Below are 21,238 nucleotides of genomic sequence, written 5' to 3' on the forward strand. Positions count from 1 at the left end.
AAAAGAAACACAAAGCAAGGAGGGGGCGTGTCTGATATGAAAAAGTAAAGGTAACAGAGAAAAAGTAAGGAAAAGACACTGAAATAAAATGAATACTTTCCACATCCACCAGTCTTCTGGGGTCCACTATGGTCCCCATGTATACTAACACAGAGAGACTGTGCAAGAAGATTCGCTGATACCCACATTTGTACAACACATCTTTTAAGGAATAAAGGAAAAACAAATCGGGGCGAACTCTTGGAGAGAAATCGCAGAAACCTGGAAAATCTGGTCAACAAATTTCCCTCTCAGCTCGCTCCTCATCAGCTGGTGAACCCGACCCCTCAGGATAACAAAGCCACCACATACTGCACTCATTTATCGTCCACATTTCATCTCTCCTTGTTTTTTTTCCCACACGCCCCCTCCCCCGTTTCCCTCGTTCTCTCCGACACAGTGGGATAACCCACAGCCTCACAACCTCGCACCTCCCCTACCGATTCACACACACGTGCAATAGCATATTTCCAGTCAGTCATCTGCTCATTCTCCTGCAACAAATGTTTAAATTCAAGTTTTGCGAGCAACACTACACCTCCTACACTCTTCCCTCCTCCTGCCTGTGCACATCGGTCCACCCCTCTCCCTAGCGCAGGTCAAGAGGCTGTGTGCTGACTCTGCCACCTGCTGTCTGGTATCACACAAACAAACCAAACACTTATTTTCCTCCGAGCCGGACCCCACAATCACTGCGCCGGAAAAACCTCACACTCCGTTTAGCTTCAGCACAGGTGACTGGCTGGGCACTGAGCATGTGTGTGTGTGTGTGAGTGGGAGAGAGAGAGATAAAGAATTAAACGGGACTTTGATGGAAGTAAAAAACATAAAAAAGATAAGAGACAGCGAGGATAAAAGGAGATACACCATGTGGCCAAAAGTATGTGGACACCGATTTGGGGTTGATCCATTTAGTTCCAGTCAAGGAAAATGTTAACGCAACAGCACATAATATTGTGCGTTCAACTTTGTGGTGACAGTTTGAGGAAGACCCCCGACCTCTATCACATCCAGCACCTTTGCAGAGTGAGCCAGACCTTATCACCAACACCCTTATATACCCCTGCCAAGGAGCTTATGTTTTTACCCAGTGAATTTTGGTGCAATTTCCCTGATTCACGTTTCCTGATGAAAAAAATCAGGGCACGTTTAGGGAACTGATACCTATGAGTGTGTAAAATTCAGGGGACTGTTGCCTTGGCCAACGTATGCACGCCAAGTGCCATTTCAGGAGATATACAGGTGTCCACACACTTTTGTCCACACCCGCATAGAAAGATAACCCATCCCCGGCGTCACCGCGGAGATGGCTTGACCTGCAGCTCACCCTCCATCTTGTTTGTGTACTGGTTTATTTGTTGGAAACAACAACAACAGCAAACCAGCCTCTGTAATTATTCCTTAGTGCTGCTTCACTCACTGTAATTATACACCCATACGGTGTGTGTGTGTGTTTCGTGCATGTATGAGTATGCAACAGTAGATGTGAATGTGAATGTGGACACTTGTGTATTGGGATGTGTGTGTGTGTGTGTGTGTGTGTGTGTGTGTGTGTGTGTGTGTGTGTGTGTGTGTGTGTGTGTGTGTGTGTGTGTGAACAACAATTACACACTCATATTGGCCAGAAAGATAGAAAGAGAGGGAGAAAGTAAAAGATACGGATAAAGAGAGAGAGGGGGAGTGATGAAGGGACAACAAGCTGAGGTCTTTGTTGACTAAATGACAGTGATTCACCATCAGCCCACCCATTTAGTTAAAGTGTGCGGCTCATTTGCCTGTGTGTGTGTGTGTGTGTGCGCGCGTGTGCGCAGATACAAAGGGAGTGTGTGAATTAAAGATGAGAGAGGAAGAGAGGCAGCAGGACAACGCTGTGTGTGTGTGTGTGTGTGTGTGTGTGTGTGTGTGTGTGTGTGCGCGCGCGCGTGTGCGTGTGCACGTGCACTCTCTCTCTTTTACCCCTCTCAGTGTCATCAAGAACTGGCAGTAAACCAAACTCTGTGTAATTTTTTTTTTTTTTTTGTCTCTCTCTGTGTGTGTGTGCTGAAGAATCTGTATTTATGTGTGTATGCATCTGTACGTGTGTGTGTGTGTGTTACCTCGCGCTCCTCGCAGCTCCTCTCATGCGAGAATTTTCGAGTTTTTGGTTCGTCTGCTTTTCAATCTGGTGCATAACCACTCTCGCTGGGAACCTTTAAACTGCACGTGTTGCTGGTTATCTGTAATTTCACTTGAATCCGGGGTTTACCTCGTCCCTTCCAGGGTCGCGGTGTAAACACATGGCTCTGAAAACAACTTTTCTCACAGCTCATTTAAAATGAGACGGTAGTGGATTCAGAACAATCATCATTTCAAGTGATTGAATCTTGTTTTGACTGTGACCAACCAGTTGGTTCCCTATCCCCATTTTGCAGTGAATGCTACAACTGTTTTTAAATCAATGTTTTGTGTATTTTTCAGTTTTTAAATATATATAGTTTCCCAAAATGCCAAATGTTGACAATAACTACCTAAGAAATATATGAATAGGGATTATTTCCTTTGAATGACTTAAAGGGTTAAAACAATATGGCAGTAAATGCTCAAACAATCTGCTTCGTTTTTTAACCTAACTTTACTCTGTGAATTTATTCATGTGAAGGTGATATATCCAATATGTTGGAGTTATTTCAAAGGACCAATGAAGATTAACCGAAATATTCATTGTCAGGTCAGAAAATGGTCTAAATCACCAAAATACAACGGTGGAGGAAGTTCTTAAAAATGTAACTTCAGTAAATATACAAATAAAAGCACCACATTAACTTTTCTACTTGAGCAAAAGTCACTTTGCCTTTAAATATAATAATATAATATAATATATACTTGGAAGTATTAAAATGTCCCCTCTCAATAGTTATTACTTTTAAAAAATGTAGTTGAGTAGAAAGTACTGATATTTGCTGATGTGTGTAGTGGAGTACGAGTGAAAAGTACTCAAGCAAGTAAATGACTGACAAAGTGACAATAAGTTGATACAAGTACTTCCTTGTGTCTCCTCTCGTCTCAGGTAAATTCTGCTGAGTGTTCCCTCGCCCCCTCCAGCTGAGTCTGATCCATTATTAATGTCTGAACATGGTCTCTAAGGAGCTGTCGTCCATTATTCATGCCTTACGATTCCTCTCCTTCTCTCCCAGGATCTCCTTCTGTCTCCACCTCGTCCTCATCGTTGTCCCTCTTTTGATCCGTCTGTCCCGGCGTCCATCCGAGCGGCCGTCTGGAGAAAAGCTAATAACAGGTGTGTCTTCCTCCCTCATCATTCCTCCTCCTCCTCCTCCTCCTCCTCCTCCTCCTCCTCCTCCTCCTCCTCTTCCTCCTCCTGTCCTCCCATCTTCAATCTGTCTGTGATTTCTTCTGGGTCACTTTTTTTTAAAAAGGCGTTTAAAGATGCCAAGAAGTGTGTGTGTGAGTGTGTGTGCGCCACCTGTGTAAGGTGACACTTTGGCAACCTGCTAAATGTGGGTATGTGTGTGTGTTTGTATTAATGATGTATGAAGGCTCGTCCAACTACTTGAGACAATTAACTTCCATACGCACGCACGCACGCACGCACGCACGCACGCACACACACACACACACACACACACACACACACACACATACACACACACACATACACACACACACATTTACACTAACCTGCCCACTGTGCTGTTTTTAGTTCACAACTGTCCAACACACATAACGGACTCATTTAATCAGTTACTGTGTTGGATTGGTCACATTCCTCATTTGATCATAGATATATATATTAACCTTTGTTTAAGACTGATGTTTACTGATTTAAATATACAGTAAATTGCAGTAAATGCAGTAAAATAGCTGTGGCTTCGCAAAAGTACTTCTAGGGCCAGACTATGCTGGGAAAAACCTGGTTTGGAACTCGTGTGACTCAACTGTGACGGGCTACTTGTTTCTCGACTTTCCCTTGAAAGTATAAATGGTTATTTCCTTGTTCACATGAAAAGTAACAGGAGTGATCGTGTAATAAAAAGAAAAAGGGGCCTTGAGGGAGAAATTCAAAGCCTCCTTCATTCCACAGCTTCAGAAGGTTACACACGTTGTCAGACAGAGGCATGTTATGAGATTTAAGTTGAGAAAATACAGTTTCATGTCAAAGTCCGACAACCTGTTTTAAGCTGTGATGCAGATCAGCGTCAGTAATGAGCATCTTCCTCCTATTCTCAACACAAAAAATACATGACTACGCATTACTATGAATAATAATGTGCAAAAGACCAAATGAGATGGTGAGTTAAAAAAGGGGCAGGTCCAAGGGGTGGAGTTTAATGTTTCTTTGTTTTTTTTGTTGCATTTAAGCTCAGATACATGGCACAGCACAAAATCAGAGCAGAAAAGGAGCAAGAGCAGAGAGGCTGTAGTGTGTGTGTGTGTGTGTGTGTGTGTGTGTGTGTGTGTGTGTGTGTGTGTGTGTGTGTGTGTGAAGCAGGAACAGACGGTACTGTGGCCTTTAGCTGGCACGTGAGTGTTCTCAGGTGTGTGGGTGTCATTCTTTTGGCATAAGAGCGTGTGTGTGTGTGTGTGTGTGTGTGTGTGTGTGTGTGTGTGTGTGTGTGTGTGTGTGTGTGTGTGCACATCGTCCTGTAACATCTTCCTCAGAGATAAACGTCTGCACTTACTGTTCTAGGAAGACTCTTTCCCGCAGAAACAAGACTCGGACATTCATCTTATGACCCACACACTCTCACACACGTGCACACACACACTCTCTCTCAATCTCACAATTCTCAACCTGTATATCATAAGTAAACTTTCCAGTTACTCATTTTGCAAGGTTTAAGTTGTAAATTCTGCCGTGCTTTTATTTTTTAACAAGGATTGAAGTCAATGAATAAATAGGCAAATGTCCAAATACGTCATGCAATAATAATTCACAAATGTCCTCCTCTCGTTCCTCGAACACCTCTCGCTTCTTGACGGATTCTTGTAATAAAAAAAAGTTCTGGGACTTTAATTAGTCCTCACTCTGCTTCTGTATCCCTGTGAACTTTATAAATGCCACATATCCAACAAATAACAATTAGACTTAATTGAGATGATTAAAAACTCCCGTCTAATCCGTCAACACACCGTGTTTGTATCTTGCGCGGTGAGAGTGTGTATGTGGCACTCTCCCCTTCATGCTTGACGAATCAAGAAGATCACTGTATAATGACTGCATAACAAGTGCGTCCTCAAGATACACAGACGCGCACCCACACACACACACGCATACATATTCACAAACAAACATGTCCTTAAGACAGACAAAGCTTATCAATAGCTGTTAATTAAATTCTTGCGCGAATTAATGAAAGACTTGGAATCGCTGTTTACTGCTCTCTAAGTTTGCGCATGTTCTCTGCTTGTTTGTTTGCTTTAATGAAAAGACTTCACCTTGCAGCAGTTTTGGTTGTCGAGGAGTGTTTGTGTGCGCAAAGGTGTGTGTACTAAGTGTATATACTAGTAGTTTGTTTGTGTAACCGCTCAAAGTAAATGACAAGCGATGGCGATCGACAAGAGGAAGAAAGTGTTGAAGCTTCATAGTCATGACACTTTGGTGCCCCCCCTCATTTTGGTGCAAATGTTGACTTGGTGTCACTGATAAGATTTTGGTGTTTAAAGGTCAAAGGAAAATATCAAGCTGACGCCTTGTTCTCGTGAATGTGATATATTAGGAACACCCATATCAGATTTTATTCCATCTGGCACAAACATTCACTTGGACTCAAGGACTAGCCGAGTGAACATGTTATCTTAAGTACCCCTCCAGATTCAAATTTAGCAGAAATTGACGTTTAGACTCACAGAGTAACTGATTAGATTTGGTAGGGGGGGGTCAAAGGTCAAGGTCACAGTGATATCTGAAGACATTCGCATTCTGATGATGATGATGAATTTGAATAGCTTCTTGCTGACTTTTCATTTACCTCTGTGTTAATTTGTTGAATCATTTTCGACTTTTTGACAATTTCCTCAACAAAATGAATTGGAGCCAAGTCAGTTGATATAAAACCAAGATATTTGGGTGACAAAATTCTTTGGATTGAAACGTCCAGGTTGGTTTTTACATCTTTGAAATGTTTCCCTGATGAGAAATTCTCATTCTGAATACAGATCGTGACTCTTCATTTCATGTACTTTTCCCACATAGTAAAATCCCGGATGGATTTCGGTCATCCTGTCTTACAGTATCGTATCTCTTCTTTCCCCACTCAACACCATCTGTTCATCTTAAGCTGAGAAGGAGCTCCCTTTCTTCCCCGGCTCTCTTCCGCTCCCTTCTTTTAAACTCATTCTCTGACACCGTGACCTTCTGCCCTGGGCTCTAGTTTATTAGAAAAAAAGAGAGCTTTGCTTTTAAATCCACATCCTTAACGGCTTCGAAAGGGCTTCACAACAGACATGACACTTGAAACAAGTTGCTCCCGATGTCCATCACATTCTTACCCATCGTCTTTTCTCATTTCCTCTGCTGTCCTGTCCTCCCTCCAGATTAACACCCTCCTCCTTCCTCCTCTAACATGCCCTGCCTTCCCCTCCATTTCCCATCCACCCTGCTCCCTCTCACGGGCATATGTCAGGAGAAGGCAAGCATCTGCTCCTTGAGAGGCATTCTGTGTCCGCCACGCTGCCGCCCTGTGCCAGAAGTCCGTCAGTCGCGCGGCGGCAGTATGGCCATGCTCTGCCTGGCGAGGAAGTGGGACATGGACCCGGGAGGGGAGCTCCGCTTGATTTCATTTGGTGTGTCTGTGTCTTGGTGTGAGTTTCTGAGTAGATTGCTGTGCGGCAGGGCTCGGTACGAGAGGATGACAGGGCTGCACCTGCTGGTGAAAGGAATCGGTATCCAGGATGGTGAAGGACAAGAAGTGAAAATGAAATGAGGAATAAAGGCAGCGGGAACAAAAGAGACAAGCTCAAGTGTTTGTTGGCAGAATGGATGAATTTGTAAACCAGCATATGAAAGTGAACTCTTCAAGCAGTTAGGGAGACTTGAAACATTTAGGAGGAGCTGGTGGATTTCTCTGCATGCAGAGCAGAATGAAGGAATAATCCATTGACATCTCATCATTGTTTTTTCCTGTGTGTGTGTGTGTGTCTCTGTGAGTGTGTGTGTGTGTATGAAATAACTCAATGCAATATGATAAGTTATGTCATGAAGAAGTCAGACAATGATTTAAAATGCATATTTTTAGGTACTTAATCTGAAGTTTGTAAAGATTGTCATCACATCATATAGTGTTATTATATAAGTAGTCCTCCTTGTCCTTTAAAGGGGCTTAAGGCCTCGACAGTGTGCCTCCATCCGGGCCTGTCCTGGGCATCTTTTTCAGCTCGGGCGCCACAGTTAGTGTTTATTGTTATTTGGGGGGCGACGTTGTTTGCGTTTTCCAGGCGGTGTCAACCTTAGGTCATGTGTTCTGGTCCGAGGACGTGCCTGTGTTTTCGCGGGTGTCTAATCTTCAGCACCGCACTCTGGCTCTCCTTGTAGAGTTCTTCACTTGAGATCTTTTAGGCCAGAAGATGTGGCAGTGTTTCATTTTGGAAGGCCTTCATCTTGTTCATGTCACCTTCTCCTACGTGCCTGGAGTCCGAGCTACATCAGCTATTCAGCTACTTTTGCACCCAATAGTTGTACAGATAAGATCATTCGGTCATGACGCCTGATTGCTGTATTTACAGTGCGTGCACAGTGTGGCCGCTCTGACGCTTTCATTGTTGTTGCATCTCTTCTTCTACCCCAGTGTTTTGGTCGTGCTATTAGCGATAAAGATTTGGACTGCCACTTTGTGCGCACTATTCAAAAAGAGCGTACAGTACGATGTCTTCCACTCCTACTTCATGTGCATTTTCTTAGCCATTCAACCCCCGCTGAATCGGCGAGGGTCACGTTGTAAACAAATGTGTTTGGATTCATTTTATAAATACAACAAAGCTCCTTCCAGCCATAGCCCTGATCAAGACAAACACAGTTTTGAGCGACTGACCCGAAGAAGGTTGCGCGTTTTGTTTTCCCTTCGCTGTCTTGATGGATCTTTCTCCTGTTGCGCGTATTCTCGAGTGGGAGGAAGGTCTTTGTGTGCAGACGTCAGTTGTGCCGATGCAAGGTGCACGGAGGTTGCCGTAACTTGTAATTATTTCATTTGCTTCTTCCCATTGTGCACGAATCTCATCAACATTCAGTACAATGGACAGCGTGCATGGAACATTCTCCATATTCCTCCTGCTTGCATTTGTTCTATCTCTCCGGTTTAACTATACCTGCGTAGTCGGGTTTATCAACAGCCCAAACGACCCCCAAGACCTCTTTCACCTTCTAATTTGTTTTTTCCAGCTCACCGTTGTTACGCTTTAACCATTTTCACAAAAAGATATCAAATTTGACCAAATTGGTTTTAAGTAATTTTTACCTGAAGCTCGTCTCTGTGTGTTTCCTACTGCACTTTGCACATGTGCTTGTTAATATTCTAAATAATAGCAAAAATAAAAATGTTAGAAAATGCAAATGAGCTTCTGATAATGCACTACGGTCCCTAAGTTATTAAAAACAAAAGAAGGCCAAACTGCAGTCTTGACGACAAATATATCTGATTTGACCTTTACGTGCTTTTTATTAAGTCTTATATTTTTGTATTTAACATACACACTGATAAATGTATAGTTTAATAAAGCAATGAGCTCTAAGTATATTCAAATTACCCACATGCACTCTTTGCTCTCCAATTTACTCCAAGAATGAACGACGGCAAGGGAAAAGAAAAGAGTCTGGTGTCATTAATAAAAAAAGAAAGACGAGCTAATTGCGTTGCATGCTCTGGAAAAATCAAAAATCCATTAGAGGGGGGTAAAAGGACACTGAACATGGCTTTTTTGAAAATCGGATGATGCCAAACAAAAGAAGAGAACCAAGAGCGCTTTTACCTTTAATTTGCTCCTATATCCTCCATTTAAGACGGACTCCTTGTGTACGTCCGTTTGCGTTTGTGTGTGTTTGTGTGTGTGTTGTCGTCGTACGTGCTTAATGCATGCCAATGAGTGACGCAAGAGGCAACTTTATCTAATCTCCATAAATGGCCATACAGTTCAGGAAGGTCACGCACAGAAACACAGACACGCATGTCCCCCATGAGAGGGAGCATAAGGAGACGGTAATTGAGCGAAATTAGAAGAAATGATGGAAGGGAGTGGGGGAAGTTAAGAGGAATGAGGGAGAGAATGGACTCTGGAGTGAAACCATTAGCTCCGTCATTTAATATTTGCTCTGCTTTACCTGCTCTGAGAGGTCAGTGCGCGGCTGCACAGGAGCGGTAATTTGCCTACGGCGTCTGCTGAGGGACAACATAAATATCAGGGGCCGATATTTATCTTTGACTCTGCTGGAGAACTACACTACTGTCATCAAATGCTTTTTGTCATTATTAAGACTTCTGTGTCTTGATGATCAGTCAACTAGAATCACTACGATTATCAGTTGAAGAACCCTCAGTGGATTCATCAAATCGAGCATTCTGCTTTTTTGTTTGTGTGCCGTGTAATCCAGGGAACATTCCAAGTAGATGCAGGGTGAGTTATCCTCTCCTTCTCACTTTTCATGGGGTTAAACCCTCCCACTGTGTCAAGTCGTCATATCCGCTTGGTGAAGATGTCTGCGATAGGTACAGGCAGCTGCAGGCCCCAGACCCAGTGGCTTTCAGCTACTTCTTTTGCCCTGAAACCCACACAACAGTGCGAACCGCTGCACCGCCGTGCCATCCCTTACAGCTCGGAGCGACTTAATACATCACAATCGTTTGCTAAATTACACCCTGGCAGTTTAATAAGACATCGCGTGATAGACTGTACGGAGTCAGGTACTAAACGCCATCATTTCTGTGACCTAGACAGAAGAGTTAAAGAAGAGTTAAACATGAAATAGACAACACATACAATCAAGAGGACATCACTCAAATGTCTCTTTGTTTACACTGTGGGAGAGTATTTCTGCTCCTGCAACAAATTGCAATGGAAAGAAACACCACGTGATGCCAGTGCATTTGCCTCCACCTTGACAATGCAATCCATAAACCTTTCAGTAAATATTAGAGAAAAATGCACCCTGGGAATAGATTTACAGTAACTCACCTCTTCCATACTTAAATAAGGGTTAATTGTCATTTTGTTAGCAGTAGGTGCAGTGTGTGTGTGTGTGTGTGTGTGTGTGTGTGTGTGTGTGTGTGTGTGTGTGTGTGTGTGTGTGTGTGTGTGTGTGTGTGTGTGTGTGTGTGTGTGTGTGCGAGAGAACATGCATGCACAGTCGCTCTTGACATCACTTTGATGTTGTCACAAGCATTTTTCCTTTTATTGTAACGGAGGTAAATTTGTCTCTCTCTCTGACAAGCCTTCACCACCGTCCGTTTTCCACTGTGCCGTCTTTTTCATTCTTTGTTTTTGATCCCAGCACGAAACCTGCTTAGAAAGGTCTCAGGGGTGGGTCATTACTTTATGTGTGTGTGTGTGTGTGTGTGTGTGTGTGTGTGTGTGTGTGTGTGTGTGTGTGTGTGTGTGTGTGTGTGTGTGTGTGTGTGTGTGTGTGTGTGTGATGTTGGCAATACCTGCCATCTCTTTGAGGCCATCTGGATTTGGCACATGTGGGAAAACCCTGTGTTCGCTCTGAATGTGTGTGGGTGTGTGGGTGTGTCTTTGACATGTCAACACATTTGTCACAGATAACATCACAGTTGATGTCGAATTCTCAGAGCGTTTGTGTGTGTGTGTGTGTGTGTGTGTGCACCCGCAGAAAACTGTTAGCTATCTGTTGATTTTTGAGCTGACGGCCTCAACCGGCTGACTCGCCTCTTTACTGTCACCTCACCTACTTACTCTCTGGGTGTGTTCACTTTCTACATCCTGGTGTTTTATACTTTCCCTGCATTCTGTGCACATATAGGAAAAGACACAAGCATTGGTTCTTCTATCAGTATTTAGTATTAAAATAAATAATAGAAATACAGCTATAACACTTTACATATGTATTTAAACACATACGCACATTGGGGTTGCCAGAAACAGTCTAGGCCTTCATGATCACGTTTTTGAGTCAGTTAATCCTCATTTAAATTTATACATAAAATTCCTCAACACTGTAACTTTAAAAGTACGTTGAAAAATTGCAGACGTCTTCTTCAGATTTCTCACAACCAGCATTCGGCTCATATTTCTGGCCGATATATGATAATTGACTGTGAAACACATGAACCCTGGCTCATTCTTCATCTGCCGAGAACAGATTTAGGTAGGTAGATGGGGGCGAGAGAGAGAGAGAGAGAGAGAGAGAAATGAATTCATAAAAGAGTGGTGTGGATAAAATGAGGAGAACATGATAAAGGGCGAGAGAGACAACATGGTTGGAGGTTTATTTAGGTGCTAACCTGTCTGCCAAATGGACTGAATAATAGATGTGAGGGAACGGAGGATAAAAAGAGGCGAGGAGGAGGAAGGGAGGGATGGATGGATGAGACAGATAAAAAACAAGCCTCCTCTGTTCTCTTTCAGCACCCCCCCCCACCCCCCCATCTCTTTTTATCTAACTTTCCTTGTGATTGAGGATGTTCAGAGACGAGCTTGATTCATTTAGTTAAATAAACACTAAGTTGGCGAGAACTTTTTGAATTTGCATTTTTAAAACTATGAAGAATTTGAAAATAAAGTGTTTATTGCACAGATTAGAACATTTGATTTACAGTATAGATTGTGCAAATTGCTGCCTCCCTCTTTAAGGCCTCTATAAAGCATCTACATTTCACAAAGGAGCTACGTCCTTTTTATCGTAACCACATGGGAACTTTTGTGCTTTTGTCCCAAGCTTTATTTACACCTCTGTGACAACAAGAAGAATATTTGATCTGCGTGTCCTCAACCCCCTCCCAACCCTGTCGTTGGATATTTTTTTTTAATCCTGATTATCTTGAATACATAAAGAGGCACTTTCAAAATACACGTTGAAGTCAAAAGCAGGTTGCGCTCGTTACATTTCCCCATTTTGACCCCGGCCCAGGACTCTGTCATCTCAGGACGTCCCTAAATGGAGACACGGCCCCAAACCAACACGATACAGGCACAGATCTGCACTGACGCAGACGTGCATATATTCAGGACACAAAGAGGAGGTATAAAGACCCAGAACACACACTTAGAAAACACACAACCTTCTGACTATGATCAAGCGAACAATGTTCTGCTCTGCACAGCGATCGGTCTCCCTCTTTCACCTTTTCTCTCCCCGTCTTTTATCTTTCTCTTTCATCCCTCGCTCAGTCCCGTCGGGGCCCAGGACCGGAGCAGCTGAGCCCTGCTTCCACCGACTCCACACACACACACACACACTAATTTGCATTCACACTCGCACACACACACGCGCGCACACGACCACACACGCGCACCATCAACACTTCATACATTGCATCCGATTAATTTTCTTGTCTCATTTGTTTGAGTCAAGACCCTTTAGAGTGCATACAAGCGCTGACCTTCAGTCGCAGGAGATTAGACACTTGAACTCCAACTGAAGAGAGATGCATCCTCCGAGTGGGGAACCTTGTGGAGAAGCGACAACATACTTTTCTAAGAGACAGGAGGCAGGCACTTGAGGGAAAATTAAATCTCTCCAAGGATGCTGTCAGGGCATTGAGAAAAGATTGGCGTTTTGTGTCTAAATACATGTACACTGAACTAGCTCGGGTCCACTCATCCTCGATTTTTACATGTTTTTGTTTATGGTGGATTCATTTATGCAGCTTTAAGTGCCGCTTCCAAAGGTGCAGAAAACTTGCATTGGGGGAGGCTGAGCAAAAGATTTTTGTCTACACCCGCATGTGAGAAAGTTTCACTTCGATTGTTTTATTATTTTTCCGCTGAATGAGGAGATGAAGAGGTTTCTCAATGAAACTTGGGAAATGAGAGAAACATATAATTGAAATCACTTCAGCACAGAGTTAGAAGAAAGTCCAGAAAAATCAGTGGCACCAAGCTCGCGGCAGTTCTTCTCTCTTCTTTCTTTTCCCCTCGTATTCTCCCATTGCGACTGTCTAGGTCATTACCTTGTCTTTTATGTCTTTCTGAAATTATTTTTTCATACCGTGAACTCTTTTTATTCAGCCGTGAATTGTGCACCGTGCTTGTTGTTCTCTCAAATTGATTTGATCTTGTAAAGAAAGCGTAGGACCATTTCAGACCCAGAGTTTCAAGCGGTTCATTTGTGCCGCTCACAAATACTACGACGACGACGGCGGTTGTGAGTTTAAGGTTCAACTGGATCAGTCTCCGTCAACCAGTCTGAAGAAACCAGTCCGGTTTTGCATTTAAAAGGGGAATCGCTTTGTTGTAAAAAACACCGCAAACCATCGCAATGTCACCACCTGTTTCTGCCAGTTGTGAAAACCAACACCAGTCACATAGAAACTTCCTTAGACGAGCTCATTTGCCCTGTGGTGACATCTCTGCCACTGGAGAATGGAAACTGAATACAGTCTGTAGGGTAAAGAGAGTTTTAAAGTATTTCTTTTTTTTTGCATTAAAAGGAAGAAAAGGTATTCTGCCTCTGCCCTACTTATATCTTATTGTACGTTTGAATGAGGTTTCAATTAAAGGTGTACTGTATCTACAAAGAGACTTCTTTTGAATGATTTGCTTGGAATTGGAAAATTAAAAAGAATTCTGCTCTCCTTGGCTTTTATTGTCGCTTCCTTTCCTATTACTTCTCTTCCATGAAGGAAGGGCACGGTGGCACTGACCCAAGTGCTCCTGACTAAAATGGAGTTTATTTCATCATCATGGTCATCATGTTTGCTACAGTGTTATAGCTGGGGGTGCTTGTATTGTATGTGAAGCATTAGTGCTGCTCTCCAGTTTTAATGTCTAGGTCTTTACCCTGTTACTTCTTCCATTTTGATGTTTAATAACTTCCAACGTTCGTTCGACTTTTTTGTTCAGCGCTGAATTGCGAGGAGGAACTTTTTTATTCCTGCAAAGGAAGCAGACTAAGTGACTCATGCGCACACATTCACACACACACACCCCACATGCGCACTAGTGTAAAAAAAATGGAAAAAAAATCAATCCCCTAAAACTTTTGCCAGAACCACGGGTTGTGTTGCAGAGGAAAAACGGAGGGATGAAAGAAGAGGAGAAGTGAGAATGAAAGAGAGCGGTAGAACAGCAGGGTGACTGAGTGGCAGGGTAGATCGCATGCCAAACCACTGTCACTGCCACTAAAGGGGACACACACACACACACACACACACACACACACACACACACACACACACACACACACACACACACACACACACACCATATAGTCTAACCTATTCTGTACGCAGGTAGTCACATATTACGGACAAAAGCAGAAATGTTTTTTTAGAAATTTGCACACATTCAAACCAACTATTGAAAGATACACACACACACACACACACACACACACACACACACACACACACACACACACACACACACACACACACACACACCAAGCTCAGATAACTAATGACATGTTGTCAAAAGTTTCCTCCCCATCCCTCCACTGTGTTTCTCTGGTTACCATGATGCCCAGGGCCTGTCACTCAGACAACTGTGCAAAGATGAGCAAAGAACACACACACACACACACACGCACACACACACATTTACAAAGACACACAAACACACGCACCTAAACGGACACACACTTTGCAAAGCACGGCGGGCGACAGTGTGGAAGTGACTGCGGGTGCCCACATCAGAATGCAGGTTGGAGGTTTGACATTCCTGGAGGCTCTGTCCGTCTAGCCAGTTAGGGGGAGGACAGCCAATAACACACACACGCACGCACGCACGCACACACACACACATGCACAAAGCACTGGCCTGACTATCTGATGAGCCTAATGCTGATCCAAGTCAATAGTGAGAAAAAAACCCCCAACAAAGATGGCTTTTAAATGTTCCACCTCTTAGCGGGTCTGTGTGTGTTCGTGTTGGTGCTTTTCCTTGATGCTTGTCTCTCTGTATGTGTGTGTGTGTGTGTGTGTGTGTGTGTGTGTGTGTGTGTGTGTGTGTGTGTGTGTGTGTGTGTGTGTGTGTGTGTGTGTGTGTGTGTGTGTGTGTGTGTCTGTGTCCTATAACAGTAATGAAGGCATTCTGAGAGATTATCACAGTTGGGCGCCTGCAGACCTCAAGGTTAAAGGAGCACAGAGGCGCAGCAGAAACAATGTGTTGTGTATGTATGTAATTGTGTGCATGGCTTTTTATATGTGGACATGAGGCTGTATATATATATATATATATATTTATATATAAAAAAAACAGCAAGCACTCTGGCCCTGTTCAGCACCGAGACAGTGGAGACACAAAGAGACAATGATGTATTGACTTGATGATGACGACAAGAGAAGTCAAGATATTTAGTTGACGGGGGTTAATGAGCTAAAGAAACCTTTTAACATCAATAAATGACAGTCTTCACATTTTCAGGGGGCTTCAGATGGGGCACACACTTTTGTTTCTTTCTTTAAGTGTGAGATAAAAAATATTCATTACATCATCAGGTCTGTGCATTAAGTGCAGAGTACAGAGTTATAGAAATGAGATTTGAGATTTAGAAACATTTTATTGGGATGTAATCAGGCTAACAGTTTTTTCCAGCTCCATTATTGAGATCTGCATTAATCTAGTGTTTCCTGTTTCCTTAAGAACACCATTTCCCAAGCTATAGTTGTGTACTTTGAGAATTGCATATTATAGCTTTAAGTGCATTTTAGGTAGATGGATAAAATTTGACATATCTTTATTCTACCATTCAATGAAAACATTTAAAGCAGAGGGGTGAATTCTTTTAGATTGTAGTTCTGTTCTCAATAAACTTGTGTTACATCATTCAGAGTCCGAGGTATGAAACTGAAACGTACTCCATTTAGATTCCCTGGAGCTAGTGGAAGAAGGACACTCTTTACGGTCCTCGAGGAGCTCTAAGTGTTTCCTTTGGTGTTTACGACTGTTTAGCCAACCTTGCCAAATGGCCTCTGAAGTTTTTAATGTCGCTCATTCAATTAAAGTTCGGGGGAGAGCTGAACCTGGGGGGGGCAATAAGTCACATATTGGTATTATCCTGCCCCGCTAATTACTGAAGCAATGAACTTTAATTAATATCGGAGCTTGGCGTCTGCTTGTGTGTGTTAAAGCATGCAAATGTGCACGTGTGAGGGGGCGTTTGTGCGCTTCTTCTGTGCACTTGTGGCCGACTCTCCTTTATCTCGAGCCATCGCTCTTCAACACAGAGACTGACATTTCGCCGAGCGTCTCGGTTCACACGAGGAACGCTGACACCGTGAACCGATGGAGGCCGGCGGTGCCGGCGGCATTAGCATAATAATCTCAATCATCAGAGGCGTCGGAGACCAGGTCCAACAACAGAAATGACAACCACGACGACAACATACACAAGTCCGTGGATTTCCTCGTGTGGGTTTTAAGCCTGAGGGAAATAACATGTTTCACAGCGAGTATGTTTGGTCCCTTTTAGTTAGATTCAGAGGTGAAAGGCCATTTTGGTGGATGCTCAAAACCTTCTTTTGAGTTTTGTCTTGGGGCTTTTTCACAACTCAAAGTCCCGACCCAGCTTCATGTCTTTGTTTCATTATTTACATTTGGTTAGTTTTGTTTTCTTACTGTAATTTAGGGAGCTAACTAAAGACTTTAGGCTATTGGGCTGCGTCTACCTATGCTTGACACTGATTGGTTTGCAGACGGGCGTCAGTCTGACACCTCATCAATGCTACTATCTATTATCGCTTACTTTTTAGAATAGAGAAATTTAATGATATGGTTCACTTTGTTAATTTTGTTGCGAGTGAAATATCATTATGGTTTTACTACCAGCGAAATGAACGTCCTAGCAACCTGTGAACCACCTCCCCTTTCTTTTTCTTCTTCTATTCTATTTTTCAAGTTGGTCCAAACTATCATGTAAATTGATTCACGTTGGACCTAAACTCATTTTCGCCATCAGCTGTTGGGTTTTTAAAGAAGATTTAGGTCAATGGGCACATTTTGACATTGGCAGATAGTCATTGTGTGTCTTTATATTTTTCATTGCACTTTTAGAATAATGACATCTCTGTATTTATGTCCTGTGTCTCTTTTTTCTTTAAATTATTTTGAATATCCGTCCGTCCATCCAACGTTTCCATGTCAAAGAAACATCCACTCCTCTGCCTTGTTCTGCATCCAGACAAAGGAGCATTTAAGATACTAAAACATCTGCTCAATAAAACATGTGCAACTGAAAATTAAAGTGCAAAAAAGGTAGCGTTGCAGTCAACTGACACCTGTGAGTGTGTGTGTGTGTGTGTGTGTGTTTGTGTGTGTATCAGTATTGTGTGAGCCCTGCTACCTGCTGGGCTTTGCCTTGAGCTAGCAGTGCCCTTCACTTCCCTTTGCCCAGAGCTTTGCTGCGGCCGCGACCGCTGCGAGGCAGAAAGAGAAACTCTCACAAAACAACTGTCCTGATGAGAACAGTGGCTTCTTGGTTGGATAGGAGTGCTTTGATTTCCACCTGTCCTCGCTAGACTGGGGCGAACGCTTTAAAAAGAGTTTGCCTGCGCCGCTTGAACTTCTTGCGACAGAGGACATCTTGGCGAGACGGAGAGGACGTCTGTGTGTGATATTCTTTGGTCTGAGAAACTGTTTGATATGCCATGTAGACATTTTCTAAATGTTGCTCCCACATAATCCTGAGGAGAGTCAAGTTTTGTCACACACATTGGCAAGTCAACAAAGACTCTGCAATTCTTGAAGAAAACCAACCTTTTTGCTAAACTACAGAAGAAGAGAAACAGGTGACCGCTTACATTTGTTCAAACTTCTTTGTACAAAATAACAAACAGCCATGACCCATCACCTAATTCGGTGCTTTACAAACAGAGTTACCATCCCTTCCTTCATCCCACCCTTCACTTTCATCCTTTCATCCTGCTGTTAGCCTCCCCTCCCCACATCCTCTCCCTCCCACCTCAGACTCTCTCCCTCCCTCCATCTTTTTTTAAATTTTGTCCCTCGCTATGATTGTTTCATGTGCGCTGATCCCACCTTGTGTGTTTGAAGCCCAAAGAGCAGCGGCAGGCGATTCTGGATGACACTACTGAAGAGCCCCAACACATCTGAGAGAGCGGAATGGGGCGGTGGATAAATAAGGATAGATAGATAGATAGATAAATAGGGATAGATAGATAAATAAGGATAGATAATTAAGGACAGATAGATAGATGAAGAAATGTGACACAGGTACGTCGACTGTGTCTTTCATGTTCGTCTTTAATGCCACTCATCTACAGATGTCTCCAGTTGTTTCTGCCAGACACACAGGCACACACACACACACACACACACACACACACACACACACACACACACACACACACACACACACACACACACACACACACACACACACACACACATGCTGCTCTCTCAATCACCTTGCCACAGGCTCTGTCCTCTTGCTTCAAGCCGGCACCGTCTGCACGCGTATTGAGTTGGTGCAATCAATGGGTGTGTGTGTGTGTGTGTGTGTGTGTGTGTGTGTGTGTGTGTGTGTGTGTGTGTGTGTGTGTGTGTGTGTGTGGTAAGCACAGACACTAATGTGTACCCCCCCCCCCCCCCCCCCCCCCCCCCCCCTGTGACTTATATGACAATATGCACATATTAAAGTAGATGAACTCAGTCAGGAACAAGCACAGCACAGAGAAAATGACTTTATGGAACAGCCGCATCTCCTCATAACAAACATCAGGTAGCACTAACCTGCAAGGTCCCTCAGGCCTGCATCCGACGTGTCTTTGTCCTGATGTCAGTGAAGAAACCTTAGGTTGAAAAAGTGCGAGGTTTTAAAAAACATACACACACACACATTTCGCCACATCCTGACGGATGCAGCTGCAGTTGGATCCTACACCTGCCCCCAATCTTTGACCTAGGAAGCAAAAGATATTTCACCTCTAGTCTGACCCCGAACAGGAAGCAGTGCAGGATGAATCTGTTACGTTTTTTTTTAATGAAATTGATGCACATATTGTGAAACTTTACTTATTTGAAATTTGAAAAAAAGACTTTGACTTGCTGTTTCATGATTCTCAGTTTCTAAGAGTGGGAGGCTGCAGGTGGTGAGTGAAAAACATGCACTGTTATCCTAACTGTTTCCTGAACATCATCTGAACAATACCATTATAAAAACACTGCCCTTTATTGCCCACGGGACTCGCCATGACAGCGTGTGTATTTCCTGTGCTGAAATGACGAGGCTTAATTTATACCCCGCCAGCGTACGTAGCCTTTGTAGGTTGTAGATTTGTGTGCATTCATGTGAGTACTCTAGGTGTGGTGTGCTTTCTTATACTTTTGTCCAACATCAGGAAGAGTAAATCTGTCAGCGCCCATTATGCACAGGAGGAAATCACCAGGGCAGCGTGTCCATAGCTCAAATCGGGCTTTTTAACAGTGTGGAAAGTCTTTAAATAGATGAGAAAACACAGTGAAGTGACGAAAAACTAGAATCGTAAACCTATTGCCCAATGTACACATCAGGCTTTTGGACAAAGTTGCCACAAACCAAAAGGTTATTTCTCAGAATTTATTTTTCTGACAATGGGCCAAAAGACAGATTTTAGAGTTCAGCTCTTCTGACCAGACTCGCTGGCAGCCCTCCACCAGTTTCCTGTGTCATTAAGAACTGACGCACATCTTCTTCCTCGCATTAAAAAATGGAAAATTGGAACACGCCTCATTTTTTTTGCCGTGGCCAGCGTGACAGTGTGGAACACTTTGACTTATGTTCCACAGCAAAGTGGAAGCTTAAGATGAAACAAGTGGCAGCACAGTTCAGTTTGTTGTCAATGAAGTTATCGAAGAGTTTCACGAAATGTTGTGAGGATATGAAACAGCTACATGTTTGTTTAAGATGAGAACAATCCGTTTTTATAGCACTGAACCTATTTGCACAAACATTTTGAATCTTTACTTCTTGTTGGAAAATGAAAAAAAGTCTTTATTGGACTTCAGGGAATTTAGCTGCATCGAGTTATTTAGTGAGAAATAAAAGATAAACACATATGTAGAGCTGAGTGTCGTCTGCATACGGCTCCATTGCTCAGCAGAGTTTGTGTCAAGGATTTGTGAACGTTGAACCTTTGAGGTTAGCAAAAGTACCACTTTCATAGCGTATATATATCATTCATTTACATATATATCAGAAATATAGAAAAAATAATGGATTCAAAACGATTTGTTTACTTTTCTCAGTGTTTTTTGTCAAAGAGGTGTCAAAGAGGTGCAAAGAGCTGCGCAGGAAGAGAGGGTGGAAAGTCTGCTGGTTGTTTTAGTGGTGGTGGAAAGAAGAGTGTCGTCAGTGATGTTTTAATTATGTTGCAGAACGGAAGGGTGGCGCGAATCTAGGCGAAACCAGAGCGCAGGACAATAATGCAGCGGCTGTATTATTTTAATGTGACACATACCTACAGTATAAGAACTCTGTTATTGTCTCATTTCTCTGGAATGAAGTTGTTTGGATTTTCACACGTCTCAAAAAATCTTGTTGAACTCAGTCGTCTTTTTCCAGTGTTTTATGTCTCCCTGTGTGTCAGTTTCCTCATCTTTGTCTTTAAGCAGCAGTTATTTTTGAGCTGTCCTTAAAGAGGACAAGATCTGGGAAACCTTAAAAACCTGTTAAGCCAATCTTAGAAAAACTTTATCCTCAAAATAAATCTCTAGAGGTAGTGTGCATCTTTGTCCGTGGAGGAAGTTATGTGCACTTTTTATTCGTCTTTTACTTACTTTTTTAATGTACATGTAAAATGCTTTCCACAAATTTATCAATGAAATTAATTAGCAGCACTTCTACACACAAACTGATGATCACTTTGCTACATGTTATTAAGCAGTTTTTTCTCACCATATTTATTTGGTCGCCCCCTTACCCCCTCACTGCCGTGCTCTCTACCCTCCTCCTGCTCTCCTCTTCCTCCTCTTTCTCTCTCCAACATCCCATCATCTCTCGCCGTCCCCTCTCCTCACTGCTCTAAATCCCCTCTCACTCCCCGTGCAATAGAGAGCGAGCAGCTGGTCCCGTCTCCTTCTTTAACCTCGTTCGCCCCTT

At 43.0% G+C, this 21,238-nt stretch overlaps 1 long non-coding RNA gene across 1 annotated transcript in view; it reads left to right on the plus strand.

Moving 5' to 3' along the window:
* The first annotated feature begins 3,089 nt into the window (after window positions 1-3,089).
* LOC117776506 overlaps window positions 3,090-21,238 on the plus strand; it is a 79,047-nt gene continuing 60,898 nt past the window's right edge. The window contains exon 1 of the long non-coding RNA XR_004616450.1: window positions 3,090-3,313. This is a non-coding gene — a long non-coding RNA (uncharacterized LOC117776506). The remainder of the gene's footprint in view (window positions 3,314-21,238) is intronic.

The sequence above is a fragment of the Hippoglossus hippoglossus genome, chromosome 2 (assembly GCF_009819705.1).
Source record: "Hippoglossus hippoglossus isolate fHipHip1 chromosome 2, fHipHip1.pri, whole genome shotgun sequence".
Lineage (NCBI taxonomy): Eukaryota > Metazoa > Chordata > Actinopteri > Pleuronectiformes > Pleuronectidae > Hippoglossus > Hippoglossus hippoglossus.